We start from the raw sequence: 12,058 nt of genomic DNA, 5'->3' as shown, positions 1-12,058 counted from the left end.
AATAGGGCTGTTTTGACACTGCTACCACTGTTTAGTTTGTGGGTTAAAGCGATCTCCTCCTCCCCCTGGAATGTGATTTTGAGCGAGGGAAAAAACGCGACTGGGCTAGTTTTGATTAACAATTGGGCTGGTTTTGTTTCGTAGACCTGGCAACCCTGTTTTCGGGTCTGCATGTCTATCTTGCGTTGTTTCAGCAAGTGTAGAGTGTACATGCAGATATCGGATATGGGTCACATTTAAAAGAAGATGTAAGCTGGTCATCAAAAAATTGGTTATAGCCAACACCAAGGGGAACTGGGCATCAAGACCTGCCGTATAAATGTGGCCTTAGTTGGACCAGAAAACTACCTTAGGATGAAAACAGGGAATAAATGTGAATATTTTAGTAGGGCCTATGCATCATAAATGGGTAATTAATTACAGCTGTGAAATTATAGTTTTATTAAATAATTCATATGCTTTTTTAGAAAGCATGTGTTAGTTTATAGTTAATGACTTCAGCTGTACTGTGGTCATTGCTTACAGTACACTATATTATGCATTATACAAGAGCTGTAATGACAAATAATCTGACTTGGTAATTTATCTCTTCATGAACAAGTTTATACATCAGTGTAATTCAAGTCTGTGGCCAGTGTCTCTGCTAACAGGGCATTAGCGCAGTTTAACAATGACTTTGGTAATATGGCAACATTTGGTTTGTCTTCTGGAGCATGCGTACAACGCAGAGTTATTTTTTACATCTGTCCATCCGTCCATAATATCTGTCTATCATCCATCCACACTTTATAAAGATGTATTAATATAAAGATAACTTTGGCTTACCCCTAAGATATTTTTGTTTTTTTATATCAATAGGGGTCAATGAGATTTTTAGCCGTTTTATCATCCAAACATCTACAAAGTAAACAAGCCACATAATTTCAAGTACCATCCTTCAAGTTTGCAGGATGAGTTCCATGCCAAAATTTGAGGTTAGTGGTTTGTTCAAATCTGTAAGTAGTGTTGTAGTCAAGACCACCTAAACGGAGACCAAGTCGAGACCAACACCAGAGTGTGTTGAGACCAAGACAAGACCAAGATCAACACTCCAGAAATTCATCTGAAAGATCCACATTTACTGCCTGAAAAATATCTAATATTTAATCATTAAATACAATTATAAGACACTATTTAGAGCTGTTACCAATCAAATGAAATTATGACCAACAGAATTAATCTTTGCACTGCAGAGGTGGCACAGAAGCTGCATCTAAATTGGTACAATTACAATTGCATAAATATTGTTGAGAGTAATGTTTTAAAAATAACATTTTGAATATAGAAATATGATGGAAAATAAATTGAATATGAATATCAAACAAAATCCACCAGTTGGCTAGGTGGTGGCAAATCACTTAAAGCTGCAGTCCATAACTTTTTTTTAGTTAAAAATGATCCGAAATCAATATTTGAGCAAGTACATAACCAGCCAGTGTTCAAAACTATCGCCTTACTTTAGCCCGATTCGCGACGATTAGCTTATACTAATGTTTTCTACTTTGAGTGGTACGGGTAGGTTTTTGCGGGAAATTCGAGCATGGCACTGCGTCATTACGTCACTTCTGTAAACATAAAGAAGTTGTCCCGGCTACTAGGCTATCGCATGTGAGGATCCTGCAGGTGGCCGATCGTTTATAGCCTTTTCTCACAGCAGCCAGAATAATTAAATGTATAATTTTGATGGCAGATTGTAATCCAGAAAGGATTATGTGTTTATGAAACACATGTGAATGAAATTAAATTATATTCCAGTTATAAATGTGCTTTTGATTACAGATAGCCTGGGATTACAAAGATTTGTATTTTAAAGAAAACCAGTTCGAAGGGAGCATAATTTGTGTTTTGGGTTCAAATAATTTCTTAAAATTCAAAGAGTATGACAATTAGATTAGACTGTGCAGAAATTGAAATCTACTCGCTTATACACACTATACTCATAGTCACCAATGCTGATGTTGTTAACATTAATCATTTGAGAATAAAGTATATTTATAGGGCTGCCCGATAAATCGCATGCGATATTTAATGCGCATCTTGTCAGAAAGCCGGTTCTTTAATCAGCGGTAAATCTCCATCACGTGCAGGCTTTCACATGGAGCAGCATTTACTACACAGAGCCGTTGTTCACTGAGGACCTGCGCAAAAAAATCGCGCGAATATGAACGTGATTTTGCGCAGCTCGTCAGTGAACAACGGCTCTGTGTAGTTAATGCTGCTCAATGTGAAAGCCCGCAGGTGATGGAGATTTACCGCTGATTACAGAACCGGCTTTACTGATAAGATGCGCGTTAAATATCGCATGTGATTTATCGTGCAGCCCTAAAGTATAACAATAATAATAATTCGAACGGTTTGATGTGATATGAGCTAACCGAACTTTAGATTTAATCACCATTGGTAGCGAGATTTATGGTTATGCTTTTTTCCTCAGTTGGTCAGAACAAATGTGGCAGACTTGTTACTTTACTTGTTCAGATGGCAATATACGGTGAAAATTCTTATTTGGGTCATATTCCAAGACGTAGGCTGGAATCTGTTATTGCGAAGTACAGTAAATATCCACACCGGTGTGGTGACTGACTGCCACACATACTCTTCAGAACATTAGATTCATCCGCACTGGAGCCGAGCCAACTCACAACCCACGCAAGCTAGATAATTCCGCACACAACTGCAATTGCAGGTTTTCAAACAGAGATGGCGACAAAGAGGCAAAAATGGCAGAATGCTTTAATGTGTTTAATACTGCAGCTTTAATGTGTGAGTCACAGAATCATTTATTCAACTGATTCGTTCAGTAGCGAATCACTGCTGTGTGTTGCTCGGAAACACAACAGTTGCTATGGATTGCTGGTTTTGTTTGGAACTATTTTTGTTGCCGAAATGGCAAAAACAATTTTTAAAATTGTTTCTAAAATATACTTCCCTTAATACTTCTTGTTTGTTTAATGTTTGTATAAAATCAATATCACGTTTTGCAATCTTGCTCATATTCCTGAAAACAGCTCTTAAAAATAAAGGTGCTTCAAAAGGTTCTTCAAGCGATGCCATAGAAGAACCATTTTTGGTTCCACAAAGAACCATTTAGTCAAAGGTTCTTTAAAGAACCATCTCTTACTTATCTTTTTATAATCTGAAGAACCTTCTTTCGCCACAAAGAACCTTTTGTGAAACAGAAAGGTTCTTCAGATGTTAAAGGTTCTTTATGGAACCATTTAGACAAAAAGGTTATTCTATGGCATCGAGAAGCACCTTTATTTTTAAGAGTGTAGGGAAGAGTCTCTGGGTCACCTGCACCATGAATCACATGTTGACGGGAGCCTGCTGTGCCTCTCTGCTGGACTATAATTAGAAACATGCCTCGTGCTGCGCGGAGGAAACAGTTTGGATAACAAAGAAAGGAAAGTGTTTGCATCAGGCCGGCATGTACCGTGCTTGCAGCTTGGCATTTCTTCTCAGTCATCCTTCATTCCCACATTACCACACACAGGTGAGGGGCAAAGAGTGGAGGCCTCGAGGGGCACACAAACTCCAGCTCCTCGTTGACTAACGACGAATAATCCGTTACTAAATCACACAAACAAGACTTACACACCAAGACACCATTCATGTATTGTGTAGCAGACAATTGAAAAGCCGTTAATAATGTGTACTGGACATTTGGAGGCTTTCTAAACATTTGTGTTGGCTTGACTGCCTGCTTTACTTAAATATACAAGGCCCATAATCGCAGATGGGACATGGAAACGGTTCTTAGATAGGATTTTACAGTTTCCCCCAAGATACAGAGATTGTATTGTGACACGCATGCAAGGCAACAAATGACTCTCAAGGGTGGATCGGGTTATGAGCTGGGTGAAAAACGGCTCCTGCTGACAGCTTTCGTGCACAAGCATTTCCCTGAGCCCTGCTGAACACCAGATGCACTGTACGGACATATATCAACCATGAGTAACAGAATACACCGCAAAAGAAAATAAAGGTTTCGGAACTGTCATAGACACCTGCAAACACTGATGTTTCTGTCTACAGTCATTCTTGAAAAAGATCCGGTCTGATGTCAATGACAGGTGTCATAGTAACAATGGATAGAGGTTATAAATTTGTACCTACTTTGTCTTATACTGTAATACTTTTACCTGTTCCATATGCTGGAAATATAGTACATACCCAGTTCATACACAAGTTTACTAAATCTTACGAATCATGGGTACTCTAACCGGTCTGCGGCTTCGTGGCCCCATACACAGCAAACTGCAATGCACTGTGAGTTCTGACAGCTTTCTATCATGGCCAGCATTTTCAGCAGTTTGAGCTATATAGTAGCTCTTCTGTGTGATTGGACCTGATAAAACTAGCCTTCATTCCCCACCTGCATCAATGAGACTTGGGCATCCATGACCCTGACGCTGGTTCACCAGTTGTTCTTCCTTGCACCAATTTTGGTAGCTACTAACCACTGCATAGCGGGACACCCCACAAGAGATGTTTGGACCAAGACTTGACTCTTGACGTTTTGACGTCAGACCCAGTTGTCTAGCCATTGCTATCAAAGTCACTCAGATCTTTTCACTTGACCATTTTTCCAACACATGAAATTCAGTAACTGAATGTTCACTTGCTGTCTAATATATCCCACCCCTTGACAAGTGCCATTGTAAGAATATAATGCTATTCACTTTACCTGTCAGTGGGTTTAATGTTGTGGCTGATCAGTGTATCAAATAAATCTTAAAATATAATTTAGTTTTCTTTTCTGTTTTAAAATATCAAGATGCTTTCATGATATTCTGTTCAAAGCTGTTTAGTTTTGATATTTGTCTTTCACGTATTGTGCTGGACATAAGACATAATGCATGGGACTGTTAGAAAATAACAAGCTGAGCTTGTCATTCTCTGAGCCAGTGTTTTTTCCAGTAATAGTACTCTGTGTGCTGATATTTTCACTAAATGAGCAAAGCTAGACATCTCCACACAATAGACAACAGACAGTTGTCATTTGGGGAATTATTGTTTAACATGCCAAGTGTCTGTTAAATTGATTTTTGGAGTTCATATAGTCTCCTGTTTGAACTGTTACCATTTTTCCCTTGCATTTTCACTTGGGAGTCATCCTTTAAGAATCCAAGACCGCTATTTTTGAGAATCCTCAGCAGAACATTTATTCCTGGTCTGTTTGTTTTTTTCATTTTGAATGTATGTCTCTCATTCTTTTTCATGGAAGAATGATCTTAAAGGTAGAAACTGCTCTATCTGGTAGAAATTGCCTTATTTGGTCTGGTTTAAATATATTTCATATAATTACTCATAACTTAATTCACCCTTATATGGCCAATTAACTGTCTCATTTTAATTTGATATATAGGAACATTCAGAAGACACAGAGATCTTATGAGAACTCCAGTCATAAATGTTCATGTCTGTATAGAAATATAATTGTATAATAAAACTTGAGACACAGCATGTATGTTTATTTTTTATTCATATTTTTACATTAGGTAGTATGAACTAATAATTAATGTTTTCCACCCTTTATTAATATATTATTTTAGTTTGTTTATTTTATTTTATTATTTATAATGCATTGAAACCGCAATGAAAGGGTTAATGTCAACTTTTAATAATGTTATAAAAATATATTAGTATACGCAGAGAATAAAATCAGAATTAGATATATTAACCAAGATTAACACATTCTATAAAAAGTGTCGTCAGTTGTTGGTTCACATTATCAAACCATCCTAACATTTCAAACCTAGCCTGATGCATTAGGACATTCTGCAAAACTTAAACTTTCTGTATGATGGAAAAAAAAGAAAGGACTTTTCCTAAGAAATTAGGACTTTTCTGTTTTCGTCCTTTTAAACTTCCAGATCACCAGATGTATGACCACAGGTCTGTTCTCAAGGCTGGATAAAGGGATCGAGCTGTATGTCTGAATAGCTCCGCCCCAGGCCTCTGTCCCAGCAGGGGGTTCATCATGAATACACCCAGCCTGGCTCGGATTGTTCTGTACACATAAGTGCACACACACACGCACACACACAAACACACGCACACATACATATAACAATATCTCTCTTGCAATTTACATGGTTCCTGTTACCGCGTTCCTTGACTTCCTCGATCTGTTTCTCAAAGTCTGTAATCTGAAGTGAACATGGTTTATGGCGATAGAGTTGATTTGTTGTGTTGTGTTTGTTTGGTGGCTGATTTCAGATAGCAGGTCTCAGGGAGTAGGTGATCCAGGTTTCCTGTGCCGAAACGGCCCACAGAGGGCCAGTTATAGACCATTACAAGAACTGTATGGGACTGAGGACAAAGCCCTAGGGGATTCCTGCTACACTTACTCTTAGCACAATATACAGCTTTGGAAACAATTGTTTATTCATAGATGGTCTGTCTGCAGACTCAAACATAAATTATGACATGGATCCATTGTGTGGTCCACTGATTGTGTTGCCAGTAATGCACAACTGCTGCTAAACACAGTTCTCAAAAGAGCAGTGAATGTGTGTTCAGGTTTGAATGCACATATTTGTGTGCTGAGTCTGAATGATATTTCTGTGCAAAGAATTGTTGCCGAAAATGAGTATGCATGTAAGCATGTTTGTCGTCATCTATAAGGGTGTGTGCTGTCATGTGTTTGGTGTATGATTATAGTTTATTTTATATTTTAAATTAGCGTTTATTTTTATATTTTCGGTATTTCATTTTTAAGTATTTTTTTTATATTTTTAACATTACTATTTAAATGTATTTAGTTTTAGTCCATTTTATTTTTAATTGATTTCCAGTTGATTTATTTCCAGTATTTTTAGTGCTTCATGCATTTGTGGATGGCAGTGTTATTTTAGTATTTATATTCTATTATAATTTTTAATTAGCTTTTATTTTGTATATTTTTAGTATTAATTTTAATTTTGGTTATGTTTTAAAATATTAATTACATTTATTTTTATTTTAGTTTTAGTCCATTTTTATTTTTTATTATTTTCAGTTAGTAATTTTAGTGCTTCAACTTTAAGTAAAATTATTTCAGTTAATTGCAACAAGGCAACATTTCTAATTTTCTTTTAGTGTAAATTTTTCATGGAATATTTACATTTTATTCCATCTTTATTTCGGTTAACAAAAATGTTTTTAAGAGTTTAGTGCTTTTAGTTAACTATAATAACCTTGGTAGGTAAAGTGGTTTTGAGGGAGTTTTTGTTGATTTCTAAGTGGTTCCTCAGTGGCATTATAATATTCTGGTGTCTACATCTGCCTCAGATCCATCCTTAAATACCCTTTAAATACCCTCTTGTTAGGTAAAAATCATCTAAAGATTGGGATTATATGAGTAGGAGCAAGGTATTGGGTTATTTGACGAAGGCCAGATTGAAAACCACCTGCACCTGCACCTGCACGACCACTATGCCATGACTCTATTCTGTTCTTACCCATATTCCCCCCTCTCACTCGCTGTCTGATTAGTGGACGTGTGATTCTCCTCTCATTACTCTGTGTCTGCTCTCTGTCTCTGGTATACTGTGTGTTCCTGTATTTGTGGCTCTTCCTGTCTCCTGCTGTCGCTGCAGTCGCCAATGCTTCCGGAGAGCCTAGGCTGGCCTCGTTAGTTTTAGTGTAAATTTTTCATGGAATATTTACATTTTATTCCATCTTTATTTCGGTTAACAAAAATGTTTTTAAGAGTTTAGTGCTTTTAGTTAACTATAATAACCTTGGTAGGTAAAGTGGTTTTGAGGGAGTTTTTGTTGATTTCTAAGTGGTTCCTCAGTGGCATTATAATATTCTGGTGTCTACATCTGCCTCAGATCCATCCTTAAATACCCTTTAAATACCCTCTTGTTAGGTAAAAATCATCTAAAGATTGGGATTATATGAGTAGGAGCAAGGTATTGGGTTATTTGACGAAGGCCAGATTGAAAACCAATGTGGCGTAAGCACCTGCACGACCACTATGCCATGACTCTATTCTGTTCTTACCCATATTCCCCCCTCTCACTCGCTGTCTGATTAGTGGACGTGTGATTCTCCTCTCATTACTCTGTGTCTGCTCTCTGTCTCTGGTATACTGTGTGTTCCTGTATTTGTGGCTCTTCCTGTCTCCTGCTGTCGCTGCAGTCGCCAATGCTTCCGGAGAGCCTAGGCTGGCCTCGTTAGGGGGCACACACACAAACCACTCACACACTACACACCCAATAGCTTATTGTGCTCAGAACCCATGTGGATCCCTCCTTCCCAATCTCACTGGTCAGCGAGTCTCTGGGGAGAGAGAGGATTTTCCCTGGTAAACACTGATGCAGGTAAACAGCTCTTGATTATTATGGGCAGAGCCATCAAATACAGGCCTGCATGAGTTGCTTTTCAAGACCTTAAAAACAAAGTGAAGAAATCTAGATTGATCTACCCATAGAAACATTTTATTGCTCAGACATTGCACATATGTATAAAAATAAATATCTAAATGTATTTAAACATTCAATATTTAATAGTTTAATGCACTAAATAAAGTTAACATCATCTTTTAATGTCAAAAGTCTTATTATTGGCTTTATGCAGTATTATGATTTAAATCTCGTATTGCTGCAACTTTTTCATTATGACTTTAACCCCATGGTGCTACTACTTTATTCCTAAAATACATGCAACAGTCGGGTTTCGGAAGTAAAAATGCTATTCATTTTCTACATAGGGAAATTGATTTTTAATTATATGATATGATATGCTTTTGTTGAGCCATGAGTTTGCAATTGGTTTTCTACTTATGTTTTAAATAATTGTGTTTAGCAGCAGGATCCCTGGTGAAAAACTTCATTACCCATGATGATGTGAAGAAACTTCCACCAATCAGAGAGTCGCAGTGAGCAAAACATGTCAAATGAGCGCTGAGCTCCGCCCACTCCCATGCACCTCAAATGACCTAAAAACTCCCCATGCTCTCAAAACACTTAAATATTTTTTTATATATATGTCATTCACAATGGTTCATGGGATTGTAGTTCTTTCCCTCAATAAAGCTGTTAAGTACACAGTTTTGCGCCTTTGTCTTTTTGACCAATTTTCAAATTTTTTTTTTGCTTTTTTCAGTCAAAGTTTGTAATATTGTGATTCACCTCGCAGCTGGTTGGTTTGGTTCATGGCCTAACAAAGAGTTTTTAAAATCCCTTTGGGAAAAATGAATGGGAAAAATACTTCCGGAAGCGCCGCTGAAAAAGTGGGTGGGCACTAATGGACTCTACTTTGTCGTTTTTATTTTACCGTCATGCTGAAACACTGTTGTAAAACTAGCCTTTTTGTTCACTCATTACTGTCATGGAGAAAGAACTGACATATTACAGATAACGTATTGTGTTTTCTTCTACGGTTATACCTATACCGGTTATGATTTTAAAAGCTTATTTATTGTTTTAGGACAACAATTTGGCCAAGATTTGTTCAGTACTTCAGGCATGAGTGAGGTTTTATTGATCATGCTGCAACAAGATTGAACTTCAGTTGTTCAGTTCCCATTTATAAAACCAAACAGACCAGAACTACAAGTCATTTTGCTTGAGTCTTTTATATCATGAGATTTACACTGCCCAGATTATCTTCTGTGAGGTCTGTGAGGTCTTTCTCCACATGAGAGTTTATTTGATTTAGACTCCAGGGTGTCCTTTTATGTTGGATTTGGCGAATTAGCACAACATTTACATCACTGGCAATGCTGACAGTGTGTGACTAGCGAAGCATGTTAAAACTCTGAAGTATTTGTTCTGGCTCACTCAAGCAGCGCTAAAAAGACAAAATGGAGTTTCTCACTGAAATACAGATGTTCTTTTAGGAATGTGATGGGTCATTTGCAGAAATATTATTTCAGCAATTATCACTGTTTTAACTTCTGAATGTGTTTTAAGGGCCACGGCTGGTTTTTGTCTCTGTCGTGAACCGAATATAGCCTTCTTGACGTACTTCATATCTGGATAGTTTCACTAATTTGGTGTCCTTTTACCTGCAGTTATGATAAATTATGCTTTCAGACTCTTTTGATCTTACTAAATGCTTGTATTCCCGGTAATTCATATAGATAACTTTGCATTTGCATTTACCATCTTTCTCATCATGCCTCCATCTCGTTCCCCCCTTTTTGACCCCTGGTTTCCTTCGTCGTATTTACTCAGCTGCAGCGTGGAGACTTTGAAGCCCACAGGCCTTCAGCAAGTCTCTTAAACAACATCAGTTGCCATTTATTCTCAGAATAAGCCCTGGTTTATTATGTTAACACCTATAAAGTGTTTTTAACCAAACCCTCTCACTCACCTCCAGCTGGATGTGTTCTACGCACATGTGCGGATGATGTTCGACTCAGCTGCTCTAGGGCGTCTTTACCAGCTCCTCTGGAAGACCTCTGAGGATCTTGGGTCGCACTCTTTGGTTTGCATAATGGCTGCCCTGAGGGTGTCTCTGATTTTGGGTAGTGGAAAGGTATACGCAGAGTTTCTGTCTGCGGAGCTATAGACTTCTGAATATAAACTTTGAAATGGCTGTTAGTGCAATAGCGCTTCAGGAAAGCCTGGATTATTTTATAGAGGTATTCTACATGCCTAAGACATGTTTTACATGCACATACTGGAATTATTAGTGGCCTTCTATGCTCTATTATACCCAGTCACACTTAAAATATTACAAATAATATTATAAATAATAATAATATATATTATATATAATTTATAATTATAAAATTATTACAATTGTCAAATATGTTTAGGAAAATATTTCCATTGTTGACAATATTTTTCATAAAAATCTTATTATTTCTATAAAAGTCATTATTTTTTATTAATTTCTATGAATCTTGTGATTTACAACCAGTAATTTGAAAGAAAATATAATGAATTTTTAATGAAAGAAGTAAGTTTGGTCATTTTGTTTTGTTGTTGTTGATGTCGTTTGCTTTACTTTGTTCTGTCTTTGTTTTGTTGTTTGATTTGTTTTATTGTTTGCTTTGTTTTTCATTTGTTTTGTTTCATATTTGCTTATTTTTATTTTGTTTGCTTTTTTGTTTTATTGTTTGCTTAGTTTTTTGTTTTGTTTGCTTTGATTTTAGTTTTGTTGTTTGCTTTGTTTTTGCTGTTTTTTTGTTGTTGGTGGTGTTTGCCTTTTTTATTGTTTGCTTTTTTGTTTTTGCTGTGTTTCTTCTTGGCCGTTTAATTTTCTATGTGCATTGTTTTATTGTTTTTTTTTTAATTGTTTTTTTTTATTTGGTTTGCTTTGTTTTTTGTTTTGTTTTGTTCTGCTCAGAACTTTTTTTTGTGGCCCCACTGTGAAAAACTCTGTTCTCAGTGATCAGACTTGATCAGATTTCACCCTAACAACTACCCAGCAACACCCTAGCAACCGCCCAGAATAAGAGTTGTGAGTTTTGCGTAGTCAAGCAATACTCACATTTTTCTTTGTGTAGTACCATTATGCTGATGCCAATAAATGTGCCAAAGTGTATAGTATATAAAACTGTATCAAACAAGTGCACCCCTGAGAGACTGGCGTCCAACTGTTAGACTAATAAACATTTTGCCTGGCCTTCGACAAGTCAAACAGGAATCAGAACCTCCCTTTTCACCCACAACACAAATGCAAGCAAAACAATCCTCCCAATAGTTCTGCACTGTCCTAACGCACTCCACTCTACAGCTGTAGATCAGTTCATTTTAAGGACACATTTATAAACTGGGAGTAGCATCACTTTTTTCAGTGTAATATACACCATCAATAATGTTTTTGCAAACCTTTATCCTGAATATGATTTCGGATTATCCATTCAATAACTCAACAGATAAAAGCCTCTTTGTTAGCCCACTGTTGTGGTAGTGGGCTGAACAGGGTCTGTATATGAAACATATGGACCTGTAATGAAATTCGTCCCTTCACGGTATCAGTTTATAACCCGAAGAGCTGAAGATTTCAAATCAGGCGGACATCACAATCTTGTTTTTGAGTTGGCATTGATGTGCTCTGTTACAAAATGTAGTGT

Source organism: Sinocyclocheilus grahami, unplaced genomic scaffold (assembly GCF_001515645.1).
Source record: "Sinocyclocheilus grahami isolate Dianchi unplaced genomic scaffold, SAMN03320097.WGS_v1.1 scaffold1042.1, whole genome shotgun sequence".
In the NCBI taxonomy this organism is placed as follows: Eukaryota; Metazoa; Chordata; class Actinopteri; order Cypriniformes; family Cyprinidae; genus Sinocyclocheilus; species Sinocyclocheilus grahami.
This window is presented reverse-complemented; position numbering follows the sequence as displayed.